The sequence below is a fragment of the Panthera leo genome, chromosome B1 (assembly GCF_018350215.1).
Source record: "Panthera leo isolate Ple1 chromosome B1, P.leo_Ple1_pat1.1, whole genome shotgun sequence".
Lineage (NCBI taxonomy): Eukaryota > Metazoa > Chordata > Mammalia > Carnivora > Felidae > Panthera > Panthera leo.
The window spans coordinates 1628258-1645795 of NC_056682.1; the positions used below are offsets into that span (position 1 = coordinate 1628258).

The following is a 17538-nucleotide window of genomic DNA, read 5'->3' on the forward strand; positions in this document are numbered from 1 at the left end:
CAGACGTGTGTCACTGTACGTGGGTCCTCTGCACGGACGCTCCTCCACGGCCATGAGCCCAACAAGACATGACGAGCATCCCTGGCAGGAAGCTGTGTGTCGTGAGGTGTAGACCATGAGGATCAATCAATCAGGCACCAATGGGGAGCGTGGGGAGTTTTCCATAGTAGCTCTCATGGGTTATATAATTACAGATTTAATTCTTGTTTCAACGCACAATTTCATTATTCCCAGTCCACTTTCCTGTTTCACACCTTTTAAACGTGCTACACACAAAAGAAAGAAAGGGAAGGGGGAGAGAAGCGCGGGAGGGAGGCAGAAGCCAGTTACCTGGTTACCTGCATGCACACGATGGAAACGGTAAACATCATCTGGTTCACAATGGCCCCCACCTTGGGCTTGGACTCAAGCAGGAGATCAATGGGGCATCCTAGGTTTCATTCAGTTGCTTTGTTCTTATGACAGGGGAACAATACACCTCATAGGGAATTGTGTTGCACCTCGAAGTAAACTTGCCAAAGCTGAGTGAGGGCAAGCCCAGCTGTCCCCCGCCAGGGACTCAGGTCTCCCTCCCAACGGCCCAGCTCCCCCCATTCAGGGACTCAGGTCTCCCCCCCAGGGGCCCAGCTCCCCCCACCCCAGGGACTCAAGTATCCCCGCAAGGGGCCAGGCTTCCCCCACTCAGGGACTCAGGGACTCCCCCCGCTCAGGGGCCAAGCTCCCCCCACAAGGGACTCAGGTCTCCCCCCCAGGGGGCCAGCTCCCCCCCAGGAACTCAGGTCTACCCCCCCGCCCCCCTGCCCAGGGGCCCAGCTGCCCCCCTCAGGGACTCAGGTCTCCTTCCCAGGGGCCCAGCTCCCCCCCACCCGAGAGACTCAGGTCTCACCCCAGGGGCCAAGCTGCCCCCCCCGCCAGGGACTCAGGTCTCCCCCCCAGGAGCCCAGCACCCCCCACAGGGACTCAGGTCTCCTCTCCAGGGGCCCAGCACCCCCCCCCCCCAAGTGACTCAGGTCTCCTCCCCAGGGGCCCAGGAACTCAGGTCTCCCCCTCCCAGGAGACTCAGGTCTCCTCCCCAGGGGCCCAGCTTCCCCCACCCCTGCCCTGAGACTCAGGTCTCCTCTCCAGGGGCCCAGCTCCCCCCACCCTGGGACTCAGGTCTCTCCCCCCAGGGGCCCAGCTTACCCCCCCAGAGACTCAGGTCTCCTCCCCAGGGGCCCAGCTCCTCCCACCCTGGGACTCAGGTCTCTCCCCCCAGGGGCTCAGCTCCCCACTCAGGGACTCAGGTCTCCTCCCCATGGACTCAGATCTCCTCACCCAGGGGCCCAGCTCCCCACCCCCCACCCAGGGCCTCAGGTTTCCCCCCCAGGGGCCCAGCTCTTCCCCTGCCCTAGGAAGTGAGCCCCAAGCATGAACACGTCCCCCTAATGGGCCAGGAAGGAAAATCCTCAGGAAGAGCCCCTCAGGGTCACTGGGCACCAGCCTGGCACACAGAAGGCGCTTGGTAAACACTGCAGGAGGGCTCTGTGACCTAGAAAATGAAACGCACAGGTTCTTTCCAGGATGGAAAACTCTCTTCCCCATAAAGACCCACGTCCTGAGATGGGCAGCAGTGATGGAGACAAGTTGAACCAATATGCTGATACTTAAATCTGAGGCCGCCCAGGTAGAGATCCAAGCACAGAGGTGAGCCATCATGAAGACAGTAACGGGAGGGATGAGTTTCCGTCTCCCGAATTCCTCTTCTTAATCGAGCTGAGGTGGACATGTGACATTGCAGGTTGGGTATATCAGGCGGAAGGACTGGCTACGTGCCCAGTTGTGACGGGATGGCCACCGTAAGTTCGGTACTACAAATGTGTCACATGTGACGAGAAATTCTGTCTTCCCTCTTAGCGAATGTTAAGACTACCATAGACTGGGGCGCCTGGGTGGCTCAGCCGGTTAAGCGTCTGACTTCGGCTCAGGTCACGATCTCGCGGTATGTGAGTTCGAGCCCCGCGTCGGGCTCTGTGCTGACTGCTCAGAGCCTGGAGCCTGTTTCAGATTCTGTGTCTCCCTCTCTCTCTGACCCTCCCCCATTCATGCTCTGTCTCTCTCTGTCTCAAAAATAAATAAACGTTAAAAAAAAAAATTAAAAAAAAAAAAAAAGACTACCATAGACTATTGGTAACTATACTCAATTGACCTTGAAAGTGACACAAACCGAGCGGAACTGTCAAAAGGAGGAGTGTCTTCGGGAACAGCAGGGACTTGCCACCGGACGAGCACACCAGCCGCAGGCGAGGCCATGGGGACTTGGGGCCGTGAGCGGCAGCGAGTGTCCAGAGGGGAGAGTTCACCCAGAGTGTTAAAATCTAAACAAATGAAGACCACCCCAGAAACCTCCCCCAGCCGACAAAACCACCGCAGTCACACAAACAAAAGCTCAATTCAGCTTATCTGGTGACACCAGCCCCACTAGGGTCATTCGAGAAAATTCTAGTATTACCTCAGTTTCCTGTCAAGCAGGCATTTATGGGAAAACAGCGTCTCAATCCGTGAGTTCTGTGTTTTTGAGGGCACATGCATTTTCATATCCTCCGGTTTCACTTTATTTATTTTTACATTTTATTTTATTTTTATACATAGAATTTATCATCAAGTTAGCTAACAGAGTGTAGACAGTGTGCTCTTGGCTTCAGGAGTAGATTCCCGGGACTCATCGCTTCCATACAACACCCAGTGCTCGTACCCACAGGTGCCCTCCTCAGTGCCCATCACCCAGCCACCCCCACCCCCCATCGACCCTCAGTCTGTTCTCAGTATTCAATATTCTCTTAAATGGTTAGCCGCCCCCCCTCTGTTTGAACTACTTTTTCCCCTTCCCCCATGGTCTTCTGTTGAGTTTCTCAAACGTCCATCACCGATGCGTGGTTTATATAAACAGGGAATACTATTTGGCAACGAGAAAGATGAAATCCTGCCCTTTGCCACAACGTGGATGGAACTGGAGGGTGATATAAGTCAGGCAGAGAAAGACAGATACCGTGTTTTCACTCCCATGTGTATCTTGAGGAATCCCGATTTCAGGCCCCACACCCCCCCCCCCCACCTCCTGAGGGCTGACTTATCTCACAGTTGCAAGTTTCTACCCTGAGACCCTGAGTTCTCAAACTGGTGTCTGTTCACTTCTGGTGGTTTGCTGGGCGACAGAATGCTGAGGTGACACTCCACGTGTCGTCTGTGGCTTCTGGTCCTTATTTTGAATGCCTAAGGATGTTTAAATCTTAAAGCTCAGATCGTTCACATTTTGCAGTGCAAGAACGTTAAAAAAAACTCCGTCCGACCGAATGCTTTTGCAGCACTGAGACAAAGCCAGCCACACCCGACCTCCCCTGGTCCCAACGTTCCACAAGGGTGACCATGGCCACCCTACCTGTCATCATCCGAACTCCGGGGTGTCCTCTCTGCCCGTGCATGACCCCCTGCTCTCCATGCCAGGTGCCTTGCTATCCTAAGCAGAGCCCCACAAGGACTTCCTGTCTGTCCGTGGGATTTGTCACAGCAACCAGAGCCGGATGGCTGGATGAGGCATGCCTATGCAGGACGGAGGGTCCTGCCCCCCCGGAATTTGGGCCTGGCCGACGCCGAGCTGCGCCCTTGCCACACTGAGTTTCCCCAGGGCCTCCCTAGCATGTGGGATCTGGAGGTTCCCTCCCCTGTCCTGAGGGGAAGGACCCCCAGGACCCCTGCCTCCTGCGCCCTGAGTTCTCAGGAAGGTTCTGTTTCTACACTTGCTTGTTTTTGCTCCCCATCCCCCCAAACAAAGAGAAGTAAGAAGAGAATCGGGTTGCCAAGGCGAACTGGGGGGGCGGGGCAGGGGACAGGACAAGCCCCTCATTGTGTTCCCTGAAGTTGGTATGCATCTCGTTTTCTGTGACTTATTACAAAGCTTTCTGCCTGAATCTGTAGGAATAACCAGCCAGTCCCTCCCCTCCCCCCACAGTAAATACAGGCACAGTGACTGTGAGGACGGCGTGCTCAGCCCCCCTCCTCCTCTGCTCCACCCCCAGGCTAGTGACCTGTGAGTCACTGGCCCTCCCTGCCCTCCCGCCTGGCTTCCTCCTGGAGCTGTTGCTATATTCCTGAGTAAGCGTGCACAGGGGGGGCCCTGTGGACACGTACCACGTACCGCCCAGATATGTATCAACAACCAGTACCAATGTGCATCAAAATGCATTTATAAAGTGTATTTTATATCAAATACAAATCCCAAGAATAGAAACTTCCCTAAATTTGTATAAATTCTGTCTATCCCAAGGACACAGTGTTAAATGTCTCGAAGGTGAACTCATACAACTGAAACCCAGTAATGATGCTTCTAAAACTTGCCAAATGTCTACAACTATGAAAATCCAGTGGTAAAGCTAGTCTCCCAGATAAGAAACCTACCCTCTAGCATCATCTAGTGACGAGTTAGTGGAATTAGCCATTAAGAGATGGGTTGTGGATTCTGGGGGGGGGGGGATCCCTTCAGGTGCCCAACCCCCAAGCCAGGTACGTTGGGAGTCGTGACCCCCAGGACCTCAGAATGTGACCTTCTATGGAAATAGGGTCTTCACAGAGGTAGTCAAGGTAACCCGAGACCATCAGTGTGGCTCCGAGTGGAGGACGCCAGCTCTCCTTGTACGAAGGGGAATCTGGAGTCAGCGCAGCGGGCAGGCACGCACGTGGGGAGCCGGCACGTGAAGGGAACCACCAGAAGCGGGGAGAGTGACCGGAGCAGACCCTTCCAGCACCTCCAGAGGGAACTGGCCCTGCCCTCACCCCCACCTCGGACGTCCAGCCTCCAGGATTCGAGAAAACACATTTCTGTCGTCCCAAGCGTCCCAGTTATGAGGGGCCAGGTCCTCCAGACCCGGGGCGCGGGAAGGCACAGGTTGTGCATCAGAGCCCAGCCCCGAGCACCGCCAGCCCGAGCCCAGCCCCGACACTCGCTAGCGGCCTGTACGCGTCATTCCTCGGCGCTCCCGTAAATATGCGTCACGCACACAGCGCCCGTGTCATTACAGAAACAGATGCACATATATGACCGGGACGCCCGTGTCTTCGTCCGAACGGGCGTCCATAGCAAAGAAAACCACAGCCGGAGGCTTAGACCACAGGCATTCCTCTCAGTTCTGGAGGCGGAAGGTGGACATCCGGGCGCCACCAGAGCCCGTGTGTGGTGAGAAGTGTCCTCCCGGGGCCCACGGGGCCGTGGCACAGCAGACGCAGGGAGAGAGCGAAGGACGCTAATCCCCCCATGAGGCCCCCGCCTCGAGGCCTGATCACCCGCCGGGGCCCCACCTCCTGGCACCGTCCCGTCACCGTGGGGGAGGATGCAGACATTCAGTCCCTGGAAACCTCCCTGGGACAACACGGGTGGAGGGGACCCCTCTCTTTTGCTCCTGGACTGGGAGCTGTCGCGGGGCGGGCGGCTAAGAAGACGCCAGGTCATTCCGTACTTCCGCCCCAGGGTCGGCCTAACTAGGTGCCTGTTAGATGGATACAGCTGGACCCAGGCACCAGTGGGACGTGGTGCCTCAGGGACCCCCCCCCCAACTGCCACCATGTCAGTTCTCAGGCCTCGAGACGTCTTCACACAGAGTTTACAATCCAGTGTTTAAACTCCCCAGTGCTTACCTCACAGGGTTGAGTTCACAGTGATGAGCCTCAACTAGGAAGGACCCTTGTCCTGGGGCCCCACGGCGCGCCCCTCCTGCCCTCCCTGACCCCCCCCACCCAGGCCCCCCAGCCGCCTCTCCCGCGGCACCCCACCTCCAGGGCGGCCTCCTGGGCTCCACGGATCTCCTGCTGGGTCCCTGCAAATGCCCTTGAGAATTCAACGCCTCTCACCAAAGTCCTCATTAAGAAGCTACGTGCCTGGATTTGAAACAGACGGTGACAGCCCCAGGTGGCCCGCAACGGGCCCACCTGATTAACCCGCAGACTCGTTTGCACGCAGGCTCCCCTTTCCAACAACTTTCTTTCTCCCCCTGAATTCGCAGGTAACATGTCAGCGCGGGGCACAGAGACCTGAACGTCTCACAGACCTTGTCTACTCTTCTTTTCAATTAATATTTAATTACGCGCTTCAGTTAAGAACTTAACTACTTCAACATTGACCTTCTGCCTACTCCTTTAACATAAAACAAACAGAGACTGCGCATTGAATCTTCTGGAAAAATGAGAGACTTACCACTAGTCGCAAACGCTTACCGAGTGTTCATCCGGTGGCAGGCGCCGTCCCAAGGGCTTGGCTCGTGGAAAGTACTAGCTTGACGGATCCCACGGCGGGGCCGGGAGGTGAGGGGGGCCACACGCAGAAGACTCGGCCGCCAGGCAGCGCGACGGTAATTACCGGACGGTGGGGACGCCTAGTGGACCTGGCAATGCGGGCCGGAAGTATCTAGATATTTAGCAACCCGAAGTGGCCGCACCGTGGGCCGCCTGGTTGCGGCGCAGTGGCAGGAAGGTCGCCGGCCCCGTGTCCAGGAAAAGGAACCGAGGCAGACAAGTCCCGCGCCGGCCCGGCGCCTGCGCACACAGGAGCCGCGCAGTCTCCGTCACCTCCGCTCTGGCTCGTCTTCGGGAGCCCGAGGGGCACCCTGCGAGCGGGCGTTGCGAGAACGGTTTTGCGGTCAAGTACGTTTTCCCGCCGACTGAGAGCGGTTAAGTGCACAGAAGAGGATTTTAAATGAGAAGATGAATACCCACGTTCCAGACACCGGACTCGGCCACGACCGGCCGTCGTCACCCAGCAGCCCTCGCGCCCACGCTCGCGCCCACGCTCGCGCCCCGCCCAGGCCGCTGAGCCTTTGCGCAGGCGCCATGGACTCTCGACTCGACTCCGCCCATTTCTCCCGTGAGTGACCGTTCCTGTACCTCACCACGCCCCCTACCGCGCAGGAAGATCAGCGGAAGTCCCAGGAAGACTGGCGCTCTGCGTTGGTCACGGCAGGCCGGGGTTCACGCAGCACGCTGGGCCGTTGTGACCTCCACGGACGCCAGACCCCTTTTCCTCACTCCCGGCTCGCTGGCTTGTCCCGCCCAGTGTCCCACGTTCCCGACTGGCCCCAGCCGCTTCTCTGTGGCTCCGGTCAACGTGTCCCGGGGACTGTCCCTCTGGGGACTGCGTCTCTTGTAACACAGGGTGTTGATCTAGGGCCTCGATGCCCGGGACACCTCACAGGTGACAGTGTGACCGACCGCATGACACAGGAGAGCGCCGCCAGCCTGCACCCCACGCGCCTTAATGCCGGTCGAAAACGTGGAGCGGAAGACACTCAGCCGAGCAAGTCCAGTGTCAGTGGCCCTGCTGACAGTGAGGTCCCGTGTGGACCAGGTCCCTGTGGACAGTGCCGGCGGCACAGAAGACAAACCTAAATCCCCCGAGGGATGCTCGTTCCGGACACAAAGCTTGCCCGTTTCCGCCTGGAAGAGCCCGCCCTCAGGTCTGGCATTGCTGGCGGGAAGGACTGGGCAGTGTCACAGGGCGGCCTGCGCGGTCAGGTGTCTGTCGCAGCCTCTGAGCGCCAGAGAAAGGGAGCCCGGCAGCCTTGCGGCCGTCTTTCCGGCTGACCCGCGCCGGGTCCCTTCCGACTCTGGGGCACCGGCCACCCCCGAGGCCGGCCGCCTCGACGACTCTCTGCCAGGCGGGCGGGGCCCCGCAATTCAAAGATGCCCCCGGTGCCGTCTACACCGACGGAGACTCGGTTGGCCAGCGAATGGCTTCACGTCAGGGAACACCAGGAGGGCGCAGGGCAGGCGAGGGACGGGCCCGCGTGCCTTCCTGTCGGGGGGCTGCTGTCTCTTAGCAAAGCCCTTGGGGAGCTGACTTCAGATGTTCTTATCCACCTGAGACTGTGGGCCCCGTAAACCATCCGGCCCTCAGCTCTGAGCCTCCGACGCCACGGAGAGAAAGCAGCATCGGTCTCCCAACATCTTCTTACCCACGAGGATTTTAAACACAGACACCTTGTAAACTCACTGTTTTGTTCCTGCTGCTGTCGGCTGCGTTCTGTTTCTAGGCGACTTTTGGTCTTTGGTTTTTTATTTGTTAGTTTTCAACCGGGCTGAAAGAACTGTTGGTTCTTCTGAAAATGGAGGTACACAACTGAGCGGAGGGTGTATGCCTGGGATCTGCTGGACGCAGGCCTCGTGAGACACGCAGGCACGAAGTGATCGTCGTGAAGGAAGTGGCTGAAGGTCGCAGATTCCTGGACACAGGAGGCAGGGCAGGTCCCACGGGGCCACCCCCCTGGAGGCCCCAGGGTCAGTCAGGGGCAGAAGAAGTGAGGGGGGAAGCCTTACTGTGGTTTTCATAGGAGGGACTGAGCCGGCAAGGGGACAGCTGACCATACCGGGGACTGGCAGGTCTGAGTAATTTCAGTTCCTCTGGGTCCAGGGGCTGCCCCGGGGGTCAGAGCCCCACGGCTGAGAGCCGGAGAAAGCAGGTGGGTGGGTGGGGTGTCATCACCACCCTAGGGGACGCAGTCCCCGTGACGTCACGGAGGCCCCCACGTATCAAAGCATCCTAAAACATAGAAAGCAAAACACAGGATTGATACACAAACCACACAGACATAACGATTTAAACCGAGATTTAGTTTCTCAGTTGAGAACACGTTTTTTGGTTTTTTTTATGTTTATTTTGAGAGAGAGAGAGAGAGAGAGAGAGAGAGAGAGAGAGAATCCCAAGCAGGCTCCACACTGTCAGCACAGAGCTCGACACGGGGCTCAAACTCATAAACTGTGACATTGTGACCTGAGTGGAAATCAACAGTCAGATGCTTAACCGACTGAACCCCCCTGGGCACCCCGGGAACACATTCTATTTTAGAGCAATGCCTCTGCCCCTTTTGAAATGTGTCAAGGCAAAGAGAAACGGTCATGTTTGTTTATTTATTTACTTTAATCTTCTTTGAGCACATACTCCAGTAAAATAATGTTTATAAAGCACGCGTTATGAACAAAAGCGTTATATGTGTGGGTAGTATTGCTTTCTACAGGTAGTAACTGCCCCAAGAGTAATCTCTGTTTTCCTGCTATCTGTAAACTCCAGCACGTACCGCTTTGTTATCTCCTATCAGTAGGTTGTATAATAGCAAGAATTTGGCTCCCGGACGCCTGGGAGTCAGAGCTAAGTGACTTCCACGGGTAATATTTATTGGCAGAAAAGAGCAAACGGCCCTCTTGGCCGGTGTGCCGAAATGAAGGTCCGGCCGTACTCCTGGTGGAGACATGTGACCCCCAACTCCAGAGTCATGGCCGAGCACCGCTTTGGCTCAGGTCAGACCCTGGTGCGGCCGGTCTGGCTGGTAGGCTCCTGACAGCCAGGTTTGCCCAAAGGCTCGGGTGTGAGCACGGGGTCCCCGCACCAGCTTCCCTCAGGGGTGAGGGTGGACAGCCCCAGCCAGTGGGAGCCCTACAGACATCGTGTTCCGCCCTCAGTGACTCAGACCTGTAATTGTCACGGTCAGAGGAGGCCGTGCGCCGGGCCACTGAGCAGCCAGCACCAGAGAAGATGGAAGGTCGTCTGGTTCCTGGGGGCCTGCAAACAGACGTGAAGGGGCGAGCCTGAGGCCCGCGTCCGGCTCCTTCACGAGGGCCGTGACTTATTACAGGGAGACGAGAACCGGGGGAGTGTTTCCTGATTCCTGCCGGTGACTTCTGGCGGCACCTGCCTCTCCCTGTAAATGTGCACCTGCCGGGAGGTAGAGCAGAAACAACACTCAGGTAAGTTCTCACTGTGCGGTGGGTTCGAGAAGGGCCCACCTGCTGTGGGGATCTGCCTGCTGTGTCATGTTCAACCTGACCCTCGAAACACACTGCCTCTCATTTCCTTTTCCGTGCCTAGATATTTGATTTGTGCGTCGCATTATACTTTGTGCTGGGGGCGGGGGGCGGAGGAGAGGGCGACTTTTGAGCCTGTAAGTCTGTTTCCAAACTAGTACCTGAGGTAAAACAAAAAAATCCCAAGGGATCGCAGGGATCCTGTCTCTGCAGCTCTGACTTAAACATTCCTCAAGGCTGCACCACTTCCTTCAGTGGATGAGCCCCTTCTGCCCCCCTTTCCAGGGGATGGAACCGGGCAGACCTGCGGGGGGGAGGGGGGGGGGAGGGGAGGGCGGGGGGAAGGCTTGCTTAGCATACCGCAGCCTGGGCTCCTGTGAGTTCCCAGTTGGTGAGGGTTTCTGAACCTCTGCATTACTGCCTGCCTTCGTTGTGGGTGCTGTTCTGTGTCTGTGGGTGCAGCAGCCTCCGCCCCGGAAGGGCCTCAGCCCCACCCCCACCAGCTGCGAAGACCCAAGTGTCCCACGCACCCCCTGTGCCCCCCAGGAGGGGTTGGCTAGCCCGGGCTCGGCTTGGGCAGGGCCGCTCTGGAACAGCCTGGCTTCCTGGTCCTTGAACAAACACACTCTTATCGAGGCACTTTTTTAAACGCTGGTTGTTTTGGTTGTGTGTTTGGCCAACCGAGACTCATGATTCTTTCTGGGCCAAGATAATCACAGCCTTCAGCTTCCAGATCATCCTGTCCTGCAGAGAGAGCCCCGCCCTGGCTCAGCTGACACTCACGGAGCAGAAGCCTTGATGTTCCCGGACACTTGAGATGAATTCTAGCCTTGTAGGTTTGTGGCTCAGAGAGGTCACTCACACCTTCCCAGGTCGCAACACCAGCCCAAGCAAAGGGACCCCAGTTCAGGGCCCTCTGAAAATCTTGGACGTGAGCCATCAAAACCATGGTTTGTGGTTCAAACACATACTTTTCAGAAAAGAGTCAGATGCAGTGAATACTCATATAGGCAGAAATGATTCCAAGAGAATGCATTCTTCTCTGGCATTTTTTTTTTTCTTTCTAAGAAGCTTTCATTTTGCCACAATTGTCGAAGAAATGTTCCCCATGACACTTGTTGAAGAGTGCTGACACAGGCATTATTCAGGAAACTACCGCCATTGATGCGGTGTCCCCGCGGTGGGCTTTGCAGTAGGGGATGGGGTGGTGGGCAAGTCCACCACAAGGAAAAGTGGGTTATAGCCGAGGCGGGTGCGTGTTGGGGTGCCGGTGGGTGGGAAGCCTCACGCTGGGGCATTCCCGCTGGACCAGCCCAACAGCATTCTTGCCAAAGCAGGCTGAGGAGATGTGTCAAGGGTAGGGATTTTGCCACAACTGGACAGAGCGTGCAAGGGCAGAGCCCCAAGGTTGGGGCCTTGAGGGTAAGAGGAGCCCCAGGAGAGCACGTCAGGGAGCATCTCCATCATAGCGGGGCCGAGAACCTACTCATTGGCGGTGCAGGTGTCCAGAGAATCCCGTGTTCGTTTCTGATCTGTGGTCTGCAGATCGTGAACTGGGGTCCAATGTATTAAAATTTTTTTTTAATGTTTATTTAGTTTTGAGAGAGAGAGAGAGACAGACTGTGAGCAGGGGAGGGGCAGAGAAAGACAGAGACCCAGAATCTGAAGCAGGCTCCGAGCTGTCAGCACAGAGCCTGACCAGGGGCTCGAACCCACAAACCGTGAGATCATGACCTGAGCCGAAGTGGGACACTCAACCATCTGAGCCACCCAGGCACCCCTAAAATGTTGTTTGGAATATCTCTCCTCCTCAGCTAACTGCGCTCTCTGGTAACAAATACAGGGATTTAAAAGGGGAAAGTTCCCCCTCCCCCCATGACAACCCGTCCACTTATTTCTTGGTTCTTACCGACAAATAACCAGAGGGGCACCTGGGTGGCTCAGTAGGTTAAGCGTCTGACTTCTGTTCAGGTCATGATCTCACGGTTTGTGGGTTCAAGTGCCTCTGGGTTCAAGCGCGTCGTCGGGCTCTGTGCTGACAGCTCAGAGCCTGGAGCCATCTTCAGCTTCTGGGTCTCCCTCTCTCTCTGCCCCTCCCCCACTTGCACTCTGTTGCAAAAAGAAGTGAGCATAAAAAATTAAAAAAAGGAAAGAAAAAAGAAGAGGAGAAATCTCACTGCACCCACCCCACCCCTGCTAATTAATGTCTTTAAAAAATTTGTCTTGTTCTTAAGCAAGCAATGAGCCTTATTGCTTACACGATCAGAAAGGAAAGGCAATATTAAAACTGTCCTACCCACCGCCTCTAAAAAATCAGTTTCAATTGCCTCCAAACACCTCATGGCCTTGAATTTCAAAAGTCAGCCTCATCTTTCAGCAGCTGAGGGGAGGGGACAGATTCCTTGACCTTACCACACTGGAGCCCTGGCTTTCTCACCTAGGAAGTGCGAGAATACGCCTACTCGCATCCCGGGACGTGCCAGGCCAGCCAAATGGTTGTGAATGAACCATTTCCGGAAAGCACCTGCCAGGCTGTGTCACACACAGTAGATATGTTGTGGCATCTGCTGGAGGGAGGGGCCGGTGACCCGCTTGGACCCACAGGGGCCTCAGTAGGAAGACAGTCCGTGGATCCCTGTGGCCTCACTGGGAGGACAATCCCGCGGGTCCCCTGTAAGCAGAAATAAGGCTGCAGTGCCGTCTGTCTTCTGAGTTGCACCAGGTTATTTATTACTGGTTGTCTCTGGATTGTTTTCCAAATGACTGATCTTACCACGATGCATCAAAGAGGGCAGAGTGGAAAGGCACAGTCCTTGAACATTTAAATTCTAGCTGAGGCGGTTTCTGCCTATGAGACTGACTGAGCAAGTTGTTGCTTGGTTTCTATGAGCCTCAGCTCCGTATGCATAAGGTGGCACTGAGGGCAAGGAAAGGGAGGCAACCCGAGAGGCCGTGCACCGCACCAGTGCACAGTCACCACTACGGCTACATTTAAAACAAGTTTTTTAATCTTTACTTATTTTTGAGGGAGAGAGAGACAAAGCACAGGCAGGGGAGGGGCAGAGAGCGAGGGAGACACAGAATCTGAAGCAGCTCCAGGCTCCGAGCTGTCAGCACAGGGCCCGATGCGGGGCTGGACTACACGAACCAGGAGATCATGACCTGAGCCGAAGTCGGATGCTCAACCCACTGAGCCACCAGGTGCCCCTATAGCTACATTTTTATGTGACACTCAGGACCAGGATTTCACCTAAAGCAAGGTGGCACACACCAGAAAAAAAACGCTGAACTTGAAAACCTGAATGGGAATGGAAACCTTCTTCCTGATGTGCTGAAGGTATAGACTAATTTTCTGATACCTTACTTTCAAAGAACATTCACAGTTAAAACGCCTTACTTTATCCCCACATTGGCCCCAGATGTACATGGGCAGTGGTTAAAACAAAACAAAAGCATGTGACTCAGGATCTGTCATATTCTTAGCTCAATAAAGTGTTTGAGGGCCTCTCATGTGGGAGGCTGGATGGGTGCAGGCATGTGGGTGCAGGTTAAAGGGCTTTTCACAAGTCACTGAGGACGTTCTAGGGAGTGGGGGCTGGGGTGGCGCCTGGCTCAGTGGGTTAAGCGTCTGACTCTTGATTTGGGCTCAGGTCATGATCTCAGGGTTCATGAGACTGAGCCCCACGTCTGGCTCCCTGCTGACAGCACAAAGCTTGCTTGGGATTCTCTCTCCCTCTCTCTGTCCCTCCCCCACTCTCACTCTCTCAAACGGTTTAAAAAAAAAAAAAAAAGAGGGAGCAGGGCCAAGTCCCTCTTCATGCAGGGCACATTTTAGTTGAAAGACACAGAAAATAAAAAATAATTAAAACAAACACATAAAAACACAAAGTGTCCGGCGGTGGTAGATGTGGTTAAGGAAGAAAAGGCTTCAGGGGAATATTCAGGGGCAAGGGCCCTACTGCGTGCTGACCTGGAGCTGTGCCCGGATGAGTCAGCGCCCCTGGAGACCTCAGAGCCCCCTACCAGGTGCTGTTCCCACATTTCCCAACAGAGCTCAGGGGTTGAGAGGGTGCACGCCAACTTCTCGAAGCTGGTGGTCCTGGAGGCCAGGGCTGTCTGGGTCCAAAGCCAGGGGGTTTACTCAAGGCCAGGCTGCCTGGCGATCTTCACTCAAAAACCAAACCCCCAATTCTAAGCCCCTGGGCTCTGTCTTCTGTGGGCTGGTTCTTGAACTACGCGAGAAACCAGGGGCACAGGCAAGGCCAGCAAGCTTTGCCTTTCCCATGGAGGTCTTCGTTCTGGAGGCTGCCTCACCTGGACGGTGAAGATAAGGACAGGGGAGTTTGACACCCAGTTGGCAGTTCCTACAGTCAATGACTTTGTATGACTAAGTAAGTAGCAGGCACTGAATGCCAATATAATGCCAGCCACTGTTCCCATCATAACATCTAATTCCCTGGGCAGTATTCCGAGTGGATGCTGTCCTAGTTTCCGTTTCACAGAAGCAGATTCTGAGGGCCAGGAGCCCAGGTGATGAGGTGATGTGGGGGGCACACCGCCAGGAGAGGGGGCCTGCTGGATATCCATCACATGCCCAGAGGGGCTCTGGAAACCACAAGCCACCATAAGCAACCAGGGTCCTGGGGAGACTAAAACAACTGCTTTCTCCGGAAGATAAGGAGTTCCCAGGGGATGACATTAACACCGTTGTGCCCAAGCTTTGCCTCCAGGGGTTCACAAAACCACACACAGAGGAGGAGTGACAGTCGGGACAGGCCACTCAGTGGGGCAGTCTTACGGACTTTGCAGACCAGAAACTAGGGTCGAGAGAAGTCCCTGTTCGCCAAAGGCCACGGTTGGGAAGTGAAACTATCTGAATGTTCCCCATTTCCAAGCTTCTGATTGCTGAGTCACCCCGGTGTGGCGTGGAGCTGGGGCCTCCAGCTGCGGCCCAGCCGTGAGCTGCATCCCTGGGCTTCCGGGTGAGGGGAGGGGGCCTCCGGGGGGAGGGTCCCAGTGGGGGTTGTGTGGGGTCTCCGTGAAATCCCAGGGGGGGGGGCTCCTTGGGGTCGCGGTGGGGTCCCCGAGGGGGGGGTGTGTGGCTCCGCGGGGACTCGGTGGGGTCCCCGGGGTGGGGGGGAGCTCCATGGGGTCTCCGTGAATTTTCAGGGGGGGGGGCTCCGTGGGGTCTCCGTGATGTCCCGGTGGGGGCGGGGCTCCGCGGGCTTGTCTCTGCAGTGCGCGATCCCCGGGGCCCTACCGTGGGCGGTGGGCACAAAGACGTTGCGGGGACCCAGCACCCCCGCGACGGTGGGGTCTGTCAGACGGCCCCTTTCCTTGGACAGCCACTGCTCTCCAGGGGTCAGCCTGGGGCGTGACGAGGGCGGCGAGGGTCTGCGCACAACCGAGAGTACAGGGCAGGCAGGGCAGGGGCCTCAAGTCGGAGCCAGGTCCGCGCCCCCGTGGCCCCGCCTCCGCGGTTCCGTTAGGTCCGCGTTAGGCCCCGCCCCGCGCCCCTGGTTCCGTTCGGTCCCGCGCTAGGCCTCGCCCCCGCCCCGCGGTTCCGTCCGGTCCGCGCTAGGCCCCGCCCCCGCGGTTCCGTTCGGCCCCGCGATAGGCCCCGCCCACCGGACGTGCGCATGCGCAGCCGTGTTTGCGGCGAGGTCGTGACGGCGGCCGTGCGGTGAGTGCCGGGATGAGGGAGGACGGTGGGCGGGTGGGCGCACGGGCCGGGGCGGGGGCCGTGTGGACGGGGTGGGCGTCCTCTCCGTCGGGGCGGGGCCTGCGCTCCCCTACGGCGCGGCCGGGAGCGAGGTCCCGGCTTGGACGGGGGCGGGGATACGCTGCACAGGGCTCCGGCCGCCCCGCTTGCAGGTGAGCCCTGTGCTTGTGCAGGGGAGCCTTGTGCGGGGGAGCCCTGTGCGGGGGAGCCCGGTGTTTGTGAGGGGGAGCCCTGTGCGGAGCAGCCCTGTGCTTGTGCAGGGGAGCCCCGTGCCGGGGAGCCGCGGAGCTCGGGAAGCAGCAGGGCGCGGCAGTGAGCCTTCCTCAGGCAGCTCCCAGGGCCCGCTCGCTGTGCGTTCTCGCCCAGGGCTTCCTGTCCCTAAACACTGGAGCTGCGCCTGTGCTGGGGTCTCCGGGTGGCCTGGACCACGTGCACTGCCAGGCAGTGGGGAGCTGTGAGGAACGGGGAGCCTGACGGGGCGCTGGATGGGCCGGTGCACCCTGCGGGGTGGTCTCCGTGCCGGGGAGACATAACTTTGCAGGCAGGATTGTGGACGGGAAAGGAGCAGGCGCCAGGCAGTATGTATCCCCGGCCCTTTTTTTAGGGGAAAAATTAGTAAGAGCTTATATTTAGTGAATCGATTGAATCGAAAATAGTAGTGCGGCCTGCAGCTGGCTTGGAGGATTACAGGGTATTATTTTTGTATTTATATGCTTGGTCAGATTTTCTGAATTTTGTTCTGTTCCTGGAGTCTGAATTTCTTTTGATTTTGGAAGAAACATTTTTACTCATGACCAAACCATCATTCTCAAAGTGATACACACATGGGTCTCGCACAGACAGGGAACATGTGTCAGGTGACTTTGGTCTCCTTGACTATGGACCCAGCAGGATGAAAAGTCGGTTCAAAACCGAGTGAATGAAAGGGTCGGAGAGGCGTGCCGGGTGAGGCAGGGCAGTGGTGAGTGTCTGGGCGCACGGAAAGCACAACCGCACACTATCTCTTCCTGGGGCCGAATGGGGAAGGTAGCCCCTTATCAGTGTCATGGTTCAACCTGTAACTTCTCTGACTGAAATGGCCGGTCCCCAGGAAAGGGTGACAGTTACCTCCCAAGTCAGGTGATCCTCACGAGGTTTGTTAAGCAGTCATCCAGCATGATGTAGAAAGCATACACCCTTCCTCATTTCCAAGTTTTGGATCAATTATCGAAGCCAAATACGGAACTGCTAGTATTTGGCAGTTTAGCAATTTAGCCCCCGGTGAACTCTTCGGTGGGCGTCAGATGGAGTTCTCAGCGTCCTGGTGGCCACGGAGTCCCATCCCTGGAGACAGGGCTGGCACGTCACACTGTGGCCCTGAAACTAATGCTTGTTAAATTTTTTAAAAACGGCTGGTCCAGCGCAATGCATCCGTTGAAACCAGCGAATCTTAGAAAGACGAGGTTTGTAGATAGATTTTTTTTTTTTCCGAAAGAAAGCAGAGAGTTGGGTGGGGGACCCCGGGCCCCCCTCTAGGAACCAGTGCCTCCCCCCTGCCCCCACAGCTCCTCAGCCACCTGGACTTGGATGCCTTCCAGATGGAAACAAAGCCTGAGGTGAGCTGTTGGGCCTCCGCTGTCCCCGAGAGGGAACAGGGACTTCCAGCTGTGACCACCCGCTAGACTTCAGGCCCCAGAAAGGAGCCCTCCAGTCTGGGAGGCGGGCACGCGGCAGTGGGACAGCGGTGACCCTAGTGTCCTCTGTGCCATCTCAGAGGGATGTGATCAGGGTGACAGGCCAGGGAAAGACAGGAGAACTGGAGGTCGGCCCCACCCTGTCTGCGCTGCCTTGCTGGTACCCGTCTGTCTCAGCTCCGCTCTCCTGTTTTGTTTCAATGTCTGACTCTACTGTCTGCAGCTGTTTTTATTTTTTAATATATATTTATATGTATATATATGATACTGTCCTCAAAAAGGTCTAGAAGGCTCCTCGCGTTTTCCATGGTGTACTTTAAAATAATT

General features: G+C 56.7%; 1 protein-coding gene and 1 long non-coding RNA gene across 12 annotated transcripts in view; one reads left to right on the forward strand and one right to left on the reverse strand.

The window, feature by feature from the left end:
• The window catches only part of LOC122217313, a 42819-nt gene extending 36048 nt beyond the window's left edge, over positions 1-6771 (reverse strand). For 2 of the 5 annotated variants that reach the window (XR_006201398.1, XR_006201399.1), the window contains exon 1: positions 6241-6771. This is a non-coding gene — a long non-coding RNA (uncharacterized LOC122217313). The remainder of the gene's footprint in view (positions 1-6240) is intronic. The other 3 variants (XR_006201397.1, XR_006201396.1, XR_006201395.1) reach the window with 3 other exon arrangements.
• Positions 6772-6791: 20 nt separating this feature from the next.
• The window catches only part of CLN8 (CLN8 transmembrane ER and ERGIC protein), a 43906-nt gene continuing 33159 nt past the window's right edge, over positions 6792-17538 (forward strand). For 3 of the 7 annotated variants that reach the window (XM_042934166.1, XM_042934165.1, XM_042934160.1), the window contains exon 1: positions 15433-15499. The gene's annotated coding sequence lies outside the window, so the exon portion shown is untranslated. Of the gene's footprint in view, positions 7476-9503; positions 9760-14677; positions 14799-15432; positions 15500-15625; positions 15691-16188; positions 16500-17538 lie in introns of those variants that run through there. The other 4 variants (XM_042934161.1, XM_042934162.1, XM_042934163.1 and 1 more) reach the window with 4 other exon arrangements.